This window comes from Lepeophtheirus salmonis, chromosome 8, assembly GCF_016086655.4.
Source record: "Lepeophtheirus salmonis chromosome 8, UVic_Lsal_1.4, whole genome shotgun sequence".
NCBI lineage: Eukaryota > Metazoa > Arthropoda > Copepoda > Siphonostomatoida > Caligidae > Lepeophtheirus > Lepeophtheirus salmonis.
Window position 1 is genome coordinate 31701434 of NC_052138.2, and position 11740 is coordinate 31713173.

Consider the following 11740-nt stretch of genomic DNA (forward strand, 5'->3'; position numbering starts at 1 on the left):
TGGAAAAAAATTTCAAAAATCCACAGCCATTAACCAAAAAATTATATTTTTTCGAAAATAATATAAAATATTTATTTTTTGGAAAAAAATCAAAAATCTACAGCTATTCTCAAAAAATTAATTTTTTTGGAGAAAAAATTTGATAATCCACAGCTTTTCAAAAAAAATTAAATTTTTCGGAATTTTTTCCAAAAAACCACAGCTATTAATAAAAAGTAAAATTTTTTGGAAAAAACTTTCAAAAATCCACAGCCATTAACCAAAAAATTATATTTTTTCGAAAATAATTTAGAATATTAAATTTTTTGAAAAAAGAATTTCAAAAATCCATAGCTATTCTCAAAAAATTTCGACGAAAATAATTTGAAAAAATTTCAAAAATCCACAGCCATTCACAAAAATTATATTTTTCCAAAAAAATATAAAATTTTTTGGAAAAAGAAATTCAAAAATCCATAGCTTAACTGAAAAAATTAAATTTTTTCGAAAAAAATTCGAAAATCCACAACTGTTGAAAAAAAATTAAATTTTTCGGAATTTTTTTCAAAAAACCGCAGCTATTCATAAAATGTTAATTTTTTTGGAAAATAAAAACAAACTTTGAAAATCCGCAGCTGTTCACAAAAAATTCAAAAATCCATAGCTATTCACAGAAAAAAAAAAAAAAAAAGAAATTAAATTTCAAATATTTAATTTTTTCAAAAAAATAATAAATTCAGATATTAAATTCTCTAGTAAATAGCAAAAAAATCTGGTTTTTTTTTGGGGGGGGAAGCTACAGCCCCTCCAACCCACCCCTCCGAACGCCCCTGATGAGCGATTTAAAATCTACTCATAAATCATAAAGTGTATTTCTACATCAATTGCATCATTTTCAAATACTTAATAGTTAATAAAGTATTTCAATTTACCAATTGGATTCCTTCAGGTAAGAAGTATGTACCATTATTGTCATATCTATTTAGATAAATGAAATACACAAGAAAAACTTCCATGTCATTATTTTTTATTCATTCTTAATGAAAATAGGTATTAATTATTTCAAATAACATTGGACCAACATGAAACATGATAAGGTAGAATTATCAGTTATATGAACGTTGATGTGGTAGTTCGAATTTGCTAAGGTAAAACTTATTATAGTTAAAGAATATGGCTGCTTAACGTTCGGTACTAATTGTCTGCAGATGCACGGGGCTGGTATTGCGGCAAAACTCAATAGGATTTTAAACGATAATTCTGACTGAAATGGAACGTGAAAAATACCAGCACAAGGCTGAGTTTATATCACAAGAATTAACACTAAAATTAACATACATTGTCTGGTCTATATTGTTTCAATAAGTAGGGACTAATAAGCTCCGTGTTAATCTAGATTAGTCAATTCATAATTATTGCCAATTAACCAAGGATGTATTGGTTCTAAAATTTTAATAATCCGTCCTGCCGAAATCTCACAAAAGCGTCCAATTGGACGTTAAAACTGATTACCGGAAAATTACCCCATGTAGAACTCCCCTCTGGTTAATTCCCCCATGGTGAATTCCCACCTATATTAATAAACCAATTTCAAATTATGAAGGTAAACAGATAAAGTAAGTCAATTTTTTTGCATGTCTATCTTCTATTAACTTTGTATTTTCTATATATTTTCTAAATTAACAGCAAATATAAACTTGAGATAATAGAAAAAACATTATACATATCAATTTTAAAAGAAAGAAATATTCAAAATACAATTTTATGAGCAATAGCTCGTAAAAATCAAAATTTCCATGATTCTCATAATCATTTAAAATAGTTACAATATGTTGGTAACAATCCCGATATCGTCTTTTTTGAACAGGCGGACCTGCATGTTGTTGAGGGATCTCTATGTGCATCAAGTTTTCTTCATCCTTTAAAAGTTTGAGAAATTTCCAGAGAAGCAACTTTCGAGGAAAAACGACGGTAACATCCTTCCAATATCAAGTATATTAATAACCTATATTAATCTCATACTGATAATTCAACAGCTTGTAGGTCATCCTCCTCCGCATGTTCAAAGAAGACGATATCGTGATTGTAAGCAAGATATTGTGACTATTTTAAATGATTATGGGAATCGTTGAAAGTTATGAAAATAGATATACAAAAAATGGACTTACTTTATCTTTTTATTTGAAATTGGTTTATTAATATAGGTGGGAATTCACTTGGGGGGGTGATTCTTCAGGGGATAATTTTCCGGATAACGTAAAAACCGTACCGTAATTTTTTGTACAATGACGTCATAATCTTATATAAAAGCCAGTTACTATCTTATGCAATTTTGAAGGTCTAACACCTTTATTATATCTCCAAACTTTTTTTAAAAAATAAAGAGAAAAAGATACCAAAATAAGTTGGCAGTTAGCTCATTTTTCCCAGCTGTAGAAAAATAGAGACTGATTGATATATACAAGAATAGCTACTAGGCTCCATTATCCAATGAAAACCTGAATAGATCTCAAATTTTAAAAGCTAAAAGGAAGTCAATAAACTATTTTTATATTTGTACAATGTAATAGGGTGGATATTATTAAGTCATGGATCATATTATTCAATTATGTGATGCAATGCTCCTCTCAAAACAAGAACTATAATTGAGTTAAAACTAAATTAATTCAATTTAATATCAATTTATCACTAGTGTTGTGTGAGTCATTATTTATTTTGTCCAATCCAGTCTTAGTACCGGTCCTTCGGACTCCCATACTAAAATTGATTAAAAAAGAAGAAATAAAATTGAGTCACGTCATCAAGGACCAAATTTTATCAGTTTTAGGACTGATATGCAGGACTGAAATGGACCGGACCGAGACTGAACTGGACGTACGTCTTCATTCCTAAATAAGGCTCGAATCAACACTATTTATTAGCAAAGGAAAATCCATACTTTTTCATAAATACGTGACTCATTATTTGAAATGAAGACAAATTTTCACCTGCGTCTCTTTTTGCATCAAAGTGCAGTGGAACGGGCTCTTCATTTACTCATCTATGAAAAAGAGACACTTGATCGCTAACAATTGTAAAAATGGATATTAGAAGATAAAAGAGTTTTAATAAATACTTCGTGATTAGCCAATTCAACCATAACTTATGTGTATATATCTTGTACCTAATCTTAATTGGGACAAAATAATCAATATTGACATTGCATAGAGTAGGTTATTATTTATTCTCCATGTTTCATTAAGATAAATACAAAATAAGATCATAATGTCACTTGACATTTAGTTACATCTTGTCAAAATATATGGAAACCCTATTTGGGATCCGGATGATTGATCCATCTTCGTATCAAGGAGTAGAGAGCAGGTAATCAACATAAATGAATACAATAAATCGTTTACCTGCGGCACTACTACTTAGTATGAGGAATGGATTCTGGAAATGATCAAGACGTCTCGGATATTTATGTATTTGTCTTTATCTTCCTTCTTCCAGAGTGTCTCTGAGTAATCTCACGAATGTTTCATCCTTATTTATATTTTATATGAATCATATTGTTAAACACTTAGAAAGCACTTTTTAACACTTGTATATGTTAATTATTCTATATATATTAGCAGGTGAAGACGAGGAAGTGTGGCTGTACAGGTGGATATAAGGAGGAGAAGGTTGTCTTTGGTCAATGATAACATCTTGATATATTTAAATACGTGGAGAAGGAATATTCAATAATAATAATAAAAAACAATAATAAGAATATTAGTCCTCACTCTAAAATAATGACTCCACTAGCTATGATTATAGCAAGTGATCCCTACTTGACTGCAGATGTATTCTTTCTAAGCCCTATGTCAACATGTTTTTTTTTTTTTTTACTCTCTCGCTCACATCATTTGTAATCGATCAATACATACAATTCGATCTATGTAGGATGCCTCATCATAATATATGTAAGTTGAATTACATCACATTTACTCTCAATCAGTATGCCGTTCACAGTGAGTACCTGGTTACATGACCATAATATATGCAAATTTTAGGAAATAAAATTAAAAAGCTTCCACTTTCAATTTTAGTCAATCACTACTTATTTGATGTAGGCACCTATGTAGACAGTGGGAACCTAAAACTTGCAGTAGCATTTAATTACGATTTCAAGGACCTTCTTTTTAATTACAAGGATTTATTATGCAACCCAACGTGAGCTGAAACAGAAATAAACCAGTGTTGTTTTTACCCCATGTCCCTAAGTATAAAAATGTCGGGCAAAATAAAAAAGACATCGAGTATACGATCTCCCCCACACCAGTGTCATAGCCAATAAGGCTGCAGAAATCGTTGGCTTCACCATCCAGATTGCTTACAACGTCAAATACTCCATTATGAAGCTCCCCCTCCCTTACAGGTAATAAGAACCAAAACTTTTGCAACAACAATATGCATGACTTCTAATCTGCCTCCTGGTGGCTCCCCTCTACCCCTGAACTCAATTCCTTGGACTCCTCAGTTTGGGACATTTTTGAAAATAATGTTTATCGCACCTTTCATTCAAATTTGGATTCGCTCCGAGCTGCCATTATGACAGCGTGGTGCGCTATGAACACAGTCTCATCGTGTAGAGCTACCAATCTGTTTGCCAGTGGGTCGAGGTTGTTATTGTTTCTTTTGAAGGAGGAACTATTGAATAAAAAATAAAGCTAAATATACTATTTAAACATATCAAAAATTGGTTTTGAGTTATTTTTTCTTGATTCCATAAAAATACCGTTTTCGTAATTAAGTCATGCTACTGCAAAGTTTCGGGTTTGTATATTGATAATGGAAGGATGAGGGCAAATATACTCCTGGGAAAGAGGTGACAAACATATCAATAGATAACAAAATTATCAGCTTGAATTCTGATAGGTTTAAAATTGTCTAAGTTCCTTAGTCTACTCCCGTCATTGTTAGGGATATGATTTTTTTTTGTAGAGAAACACTTCAACCAAAGCCTAGTTTTTTTGATAGAGGGTGTATGAATGAGTGAATATAATTGACGTACATGTTCCATGTTTCATTATTCTTTCAACTGTCTTGTTTCCTATTTCCTGAGAGTATTTTTAGATGAGGGTAGACAAGTTCATTTGTGAATAGTGTTGTCACGATACCAATGTTTTTGAACCAGTTCCGGTACCAATAAAGGTATTAATATTGCGACAATTTTGGGACAAAAATGTTGTTAAGTGGAATTGAAACGTTTGGGGTGGAGGCTAGTTACTAATTTGAGGACTTTTTTCAAACAAATAACAATTGTTGACCAGACATTTAAGGGCTGACGTCATTGGTGGATCATATTTTTAATATGAAGTAGTATAGTTTCAAATACCTGTGCCAATAGGACATGATCAAGCTAAAATATATATATATTATCTGCAATGTGCTGTGACAGTTTATAGCTTGTTATTTAAAAAAAAGGGATATGTTTAGAATAATTTCCACAGTGCCTTTGATGTGAGTAAAAGACACCTTTATTTCATATTCAATAATATTATGATTCGGGAAGTTGTATTATTTTGCTTTAAGATTGTGCCACTGTCTAATGCTTTGTTTACAAACTGATGTTAGTAAACAATGCTCATGCCACATGGCATTTGACTATAGTACCGTTTGAAATGACCCACTACCCGGGTAGCACTGGAGTCCCGGTATACCGTACAACACTATTTGTAAACATATGTACATCCATGCAATGTTATATTTATACATACAGAGGTATTTATTGATATAACACAAGTATTATGAACAAATAATGTGCATATCAATCCATAGGAAGTATATTGTACCTTCCGAATTATGTAATTATTTATGCCTGTTGACTTACAAAGAGCAAACTGCCTTCCAAGGAAGGAGCAGTCCCTCTCCAAGTTTCGTTTGTTAATTCAATATTATCTAGTAGCGTATTTACATGTCATTCAAAAATGATTAGAAAAAATGCCCAAATCAGAATGTTAGCCAAATAAATCAATCATACTATTTATATATTAAGTACTCCCAGATAGTTTTGTGTTGATCCGTATTTAGAACTGAGGCCCAGTTCAGTTTGGTCCCCATACAGTCCTGTCCAGTGTAACTTGTTAGTGCTTTAAGAAGGTAAAGTGTATCCCTTGTGACGTCATTGACGGGTTTTTTCCTTTAAAAAAAAAAATTACGTCATATAATCTAATAACTAATTATTAATATCTTCTTATTATATTGCATTATGCGCAATTTTCTTATCTATAACTCATATTTGTCATAATAAACCATCTACTTTTTTCGAGAAAAATATCAAAGGACAGAAAGTCCTAAGGACTGGTCCTAAGACTCGATTGGACTGAACCAAATAAATAAGATCCGACACAACATCGCTCCCACACTATGCTCAGGGGTGTCTGCTGGATTATATATATATATTTTTTTTTTTTTTTTTTTTTTTTTTTCCCAGGGGGAGGGGAGGTTTGGTGATTGGAACTTTTTTACGAAAAAAATCCAAAAATAAAACTTACAAAAAAAAGTTTCAATTATCCCTAATAATTCACAAAAGATTACATTTTTTGGTAAAAAAAAAAATTCAAAAAAAAAAAAAAAAAGTCTTAAGTTTTTTTGAAATTTTTTTCCAAAATCAATATCTTATTCGCCAAAACATAATTTTTTTGAAAAAAAATTCAAAAATCTACTGCTGATCAAAAAAATAAATCAAAAAAATATTTTTGCTCCTTTTTTTTGATCAGAAAATAAGATTTTCAGGAAAAAAAAAAAAAAATGATAAAATTACAAGACTATATCATAACGCGTGTATGACTGATGTTTAACTTCCACCTCGCTTTTAATATTGACGTCATAGTGTATGTGGTGTTGCATGTTTTGTCAAAATCTTTCTTTTCTTGCCCAGCAGTCGGTACGATATATCAAATTGAAAATTCTAGTAATGGTGACGTCATAGACTATGAGTGGTTCCCTATTTTGTCAAAATCTGCCTATCGTGCCCAACATTCGGTACAATACATCAGATTGAAAATTCTAGCAAGCCCGATTACTTGATGGTCTAACCTTTTTTTTTTTTTTTAGGGGGGGGGGTACAGCCCATCCTCCCTACACCCTGTGGACTCCCCTGATCATTGTCATATTATTTCTCCACAATTTTTAAAATGAATTACAAATATATATCTACTATAATATAATATACGTGTAAACGCAAAAACAGAGTATTTATTTTACAAACAGAGACAAATTCAGAATTTAGGCATTCAATATAATTTTTTTATAATTTTGAGATATGTACTTACGGCCATGTTTCATTCTGATCAGACCAGATTCCTGGCCTCTGGAGGGCAAGTTTGTTTATCACTAATAAGTTGATTTTTTTATTAAACAATATCGATTCCTTGTGTCTCAAAGTTTCTTTAAAAGGTATGGACTCTAGATTAAAAAATGGACTAAAAAAATAAAAAATAACGATATAAAATCGTTGATAGTTAGCCAATTAATATTCCCAATTATGGAATTACTATTTAACAATAATTAATAGGCATTGTTTGGAGTACTTTCACAATGATAATTCAAACTTAAGCAATCAACGTTTAAACCACTGATAGAGGTAAAAGGGGCATACAAATTGACAGCTGATTACGAAATACAATGTAAATTTTTGTGTTAGTAGTCAAGTAACATTGTTTAATATTGAGAGTTTCTAGGCTATGAGTCAAGTTCATTATTTTTAACATCACTTTTACACACCTGCTACAATGCTGCACTCAACTCTATCCTTTATTGGATAACATTTGTGTTAGAAAAAGAATTATAGAGCCCAGTTGTTTCAAAGCAAGAAACTCCATTAATTGATATAAAAACATAAGTTGGAGTTATGAATACTTATGTATTATACATCTGCCATGGTTGCTATTAAATAAAATGGCGAGGTCAAATACTACCTTTTCTGTAAGTATGTGTGAGATTCGAATTATTCGTCATTACGTCAATATCATAAAGCCAAATGTTGTGCAATGGAACAAATAAATAAAGTTAGGTTTGACATTGGAGTAAGTGATTTTGAGAGAATTGGAGGTCAAAGTCTTCAGTGGGATCATGGCTTGCCTTCAAAGAATGCCTAAGGTGTGGCGAGTCCCTAGAACATGGTTCATTCATTTATATTTTAAAGTGAGTGTTTGATCATACAGTCTTTACAAGATCATCATAATTAGGATAGCATTTAACCAGTTTCCATGGGTTGTCTAACATCAAGGATCTGGTAGAAGAGTACCTGACATAGTTTCAATTTTAATTTAGGGTTGATTTTAATGGTCTACGTGATTCAACCTAATAATTACATTCTAATAACTATTATTCATGTCCGATTTGAGTAAAAACTTTTAATCTTTCCCTTCCATTCAAACTTTAATGACAAGTCAATATTCAAACAACTTTTCCCAATTACTTGATATCTATGAATTGATAGAGTTAATAGAATAACAAAGAATGAAGTTTGAATCTATAAGAATGTAAATATATGTATAATTCCTTTCTTCTCACTTCGAACCAGTACTTTAGACTAGTGATGGGGCGATTAATCTGAATAGAAGAATTGTGTGCTTCTTCTGGGATCGGGACAATAAGGTGAAATTTCTGATTCTCCTATTCCGATTCTTATGTAATGTTATTTTTTAATGGTGTTTAACTATTTATAACTTTTCAAATTTGTTAAAAAAAAATATATATATGAAATTTTTTCCTCAAGATACCGGAAAAGCCTTGTGAATTTATGACTTTTGTCTTATAATTTTGTAAAATATCGTAATCTAATAGATATAGTAAAAAAATTCTTGACAACTGAGACGAAACCAATTGAACATAGACTGAACGTAAACAAACGTGTTCAAAACACATTCAGTCGGTGCAGGAGTTGTTATTTTAGTACAATAAGCTGTGTAAATATACATAGTGCATGTTTTCTAAACGAGGATTATCATTGCACTGTACCGGATAACCTGTTAGACTCGCTCTTAATACTGTAACATTGACAAATATGGGATGTGTGTAAATGAAAAAAAACTCAACATAGCGATTAAAAAAGGAAAAACGGTTGATGCGTGTCCTCTTTCTTCTTTTTTGTTCATTATTTAATGGATCGTCGTGGTGTCAACATCTCCCATTGTAATAAAATTTTTTGGTGTAAATTGTTTTAAAAATACATATTAAAATAAATATATATTTGAATTGACATATAATTACAATATTTTCCATGCACTTAGTTACTCCTTTCTATAGTGGTAATTCATTTTCTGCCTCAAAATCATATAACACACACGCAGCTGATATTAATAAAGGTCTTAATTCAGTAATACCATATCTGTCTCTCCCGCCTTTTCCTCGTGTTTTTACACAAATTCCATATCTAACCAATGGTTGACCTACAAGTGCGCAAGTCTATACTCTAATGAGTGATTTTTTTGGTCAAGTAAGTATAGAATAAATATGTAACAATGTCGAAAGATCGTCAATCGTCTTATAAATAATTTCTATATCGGATATAGAATCGGAATTGGGATCGGGATTTTTTTTTTGGAATCGTCTCATGACAACTAGAACCCTCAGAAAAAAAGAAACAACAACTGATTCTTCTCGTAATATGTTATTTTTTATATCTCGCAATCTTTCAATGGAACATTTTATTACTTTTTCCAAATGCACATTACTAATTTTCGTGACTATGTAGTATTGTTATCTTTTTTTGTTTGGCTCAAGGTTTGCTTGAAAGCTATTAACTATTAGTTAGATAATGACATAATTCCCGATTGCTTTTTGACTATATTATTGACATAGTTGAAGATAATTATATTTTAGCACATAGGTACATATATCAATATCCAATGGTAAAAGTTGACAGAATAAAGAGCTGACTAATAAAACATATATTAATTCTGAGTAATTACTTGTGCTTTTTGTCCAAACTGTTTCACATGAGAGTGTTATTATTTAAACGTGATTGCAAGAGATATTGGATTTCTACAGCCTACATTTCATTCACAAAATATACTCATATGGTTTAATATATTTGGAATCAAATTAGGGGATGTATTATAGTAGGTAATTTATTTAAACGAGTCTATATTAAGGATAAGTGTATCTTTTTCAAATACTTGGCTAGGAAATTTCTAATAAAGGGTAGAAATAGCCCAAAAAAGTATACAAAACAAGTTTTGATAGTCCCAGATACCTTACAGTGGCAGTTTCAACTAGTTGAGAAGATCTTCAGTGATATAACTTACTATTTTATACCTACAATGTAATGGGATTTATAAACTTTGAACATATCACACTCACCGTGCTACTGGAATTTCTCTTTGATTCATGTGACTCACGAGGCTGCCTTACCTTGACTGTTGATGAGCTTAGTGAGCGAGTGATAAATCAGTCGGGATTATTGTTTGATCTTAAAGAGGACAAGCTAGCTTTTCAAGCGATTGTAGCAGTAAAAGATCGATCTGACAAGAAAAAGGTACCAATTAAGTTATTACCTTATAAATACAGGAACCAACATGTCAAGTTCTACGTCCAAAGTCAAATCACTTGACTAGGTATGAGGCTGTTGGATGACTCATCCGAGGATAACTCACCAACTGCACCACGAACTCCTGTGCAAATCAAACACAAGAAAATGTATCTCTACGATGTATATCGTCAAATTCAATACTTTCGTGCACTGAGTGGCTGACTGAACTGGTGAAACTTGGTTATGGGAAATTTTGGTGTTTCTAGTTTGGAGGATTGATGGATTAAAGTATAAATAGACCCACAAATAACCTAACTATATAATTTTGATTTGATCATATGAAGAAGAGCGAGCAGAATAGAGTAGTTTCTTTAGTGTTAGAAAGTCTCTAAGAATTCATAATTACATGCAATCTAATCAAAATGTACACGCTATTGCGCCCTACCAACTATTTGTACCATTATAATCCTAAAAAATGCCCATTTCTTTGGGCACACTCCTCTAACAAAACCCTGAGCACAATTTAGATATTATTTTTTGTGTTGTAAAGGAAATTGATTATAGCTATTAAATAATGAAAGCAATAAAAATTTCTTTCAATAAATGTACTGAAAAATAAAATTTAAGTCCCTGATTTATGGGGAAAAAAAAGTCCTAGATACGCTCTTCAAAATCTTTTGTAAAATTAGTTATACTCACTATTTTTAAATGCAGTTTTTTTGCATCTAATTCTAAAGACATTTCCTTACAAGATACTCAATTTTTAGTAGAATCTATGATTTTGTTAGATATAGTTCCTTTACTCACTGAGTGTATGTATTTTATATCACCACAGAGATTTTCATGACCCCGCCTTCTTATACAAAATTTTAATATCCTTTAATACAGAAATATAATGCTTGATCTACGTCTTTCTTTTCTCCCTATAAAACTATGTCAATATATCCCTTGTATTATTTATTGTTTTCTTATTGAGTATACAGTGTACATAAGGTTACATCGCACTGATGTCAATGACCCTTAAATGCCTCCTTTTATTTCAATTGAACAGACCTTAATGGCTTATTGACATGCGAAGCAATTCAAGTTGACACATATTCAGACCATTGCAAAATATATAAATAAAGAAAGGAACAACCTATTTGTATGCAAACAAGTATTACGAATAAGTGAAGAAAATAGGTAACTAACATTAATGAAGACAAGGAACAATAGTGTGACTAAGCTCAAAGCAGCTAATTACATATTATGATACTT

The 11740-nt window shown here is 31.1% G+C and overlaps 1 long non-coding RNA gene across 1 annotated transcript; it reads left to right on the top strand.

The window, feature by feature from the left end:
• The first annotated feature begins 2203 nt into the window (after positions 1-2203).
• LOC121123282 (uncharacterized) lies at positions 2204-9211 on the top strand. Its single transcript, XR_005865961.2, has 2 exons — positions 2204-3342; positions 3397-9211. It is a non-coding gene; the product is annotated as an uncharacterized lncRNA (long non-coding RNA).
• The last annotated feature ends 2529 nt before the right edge of the window (positions 9212-11740 follow it).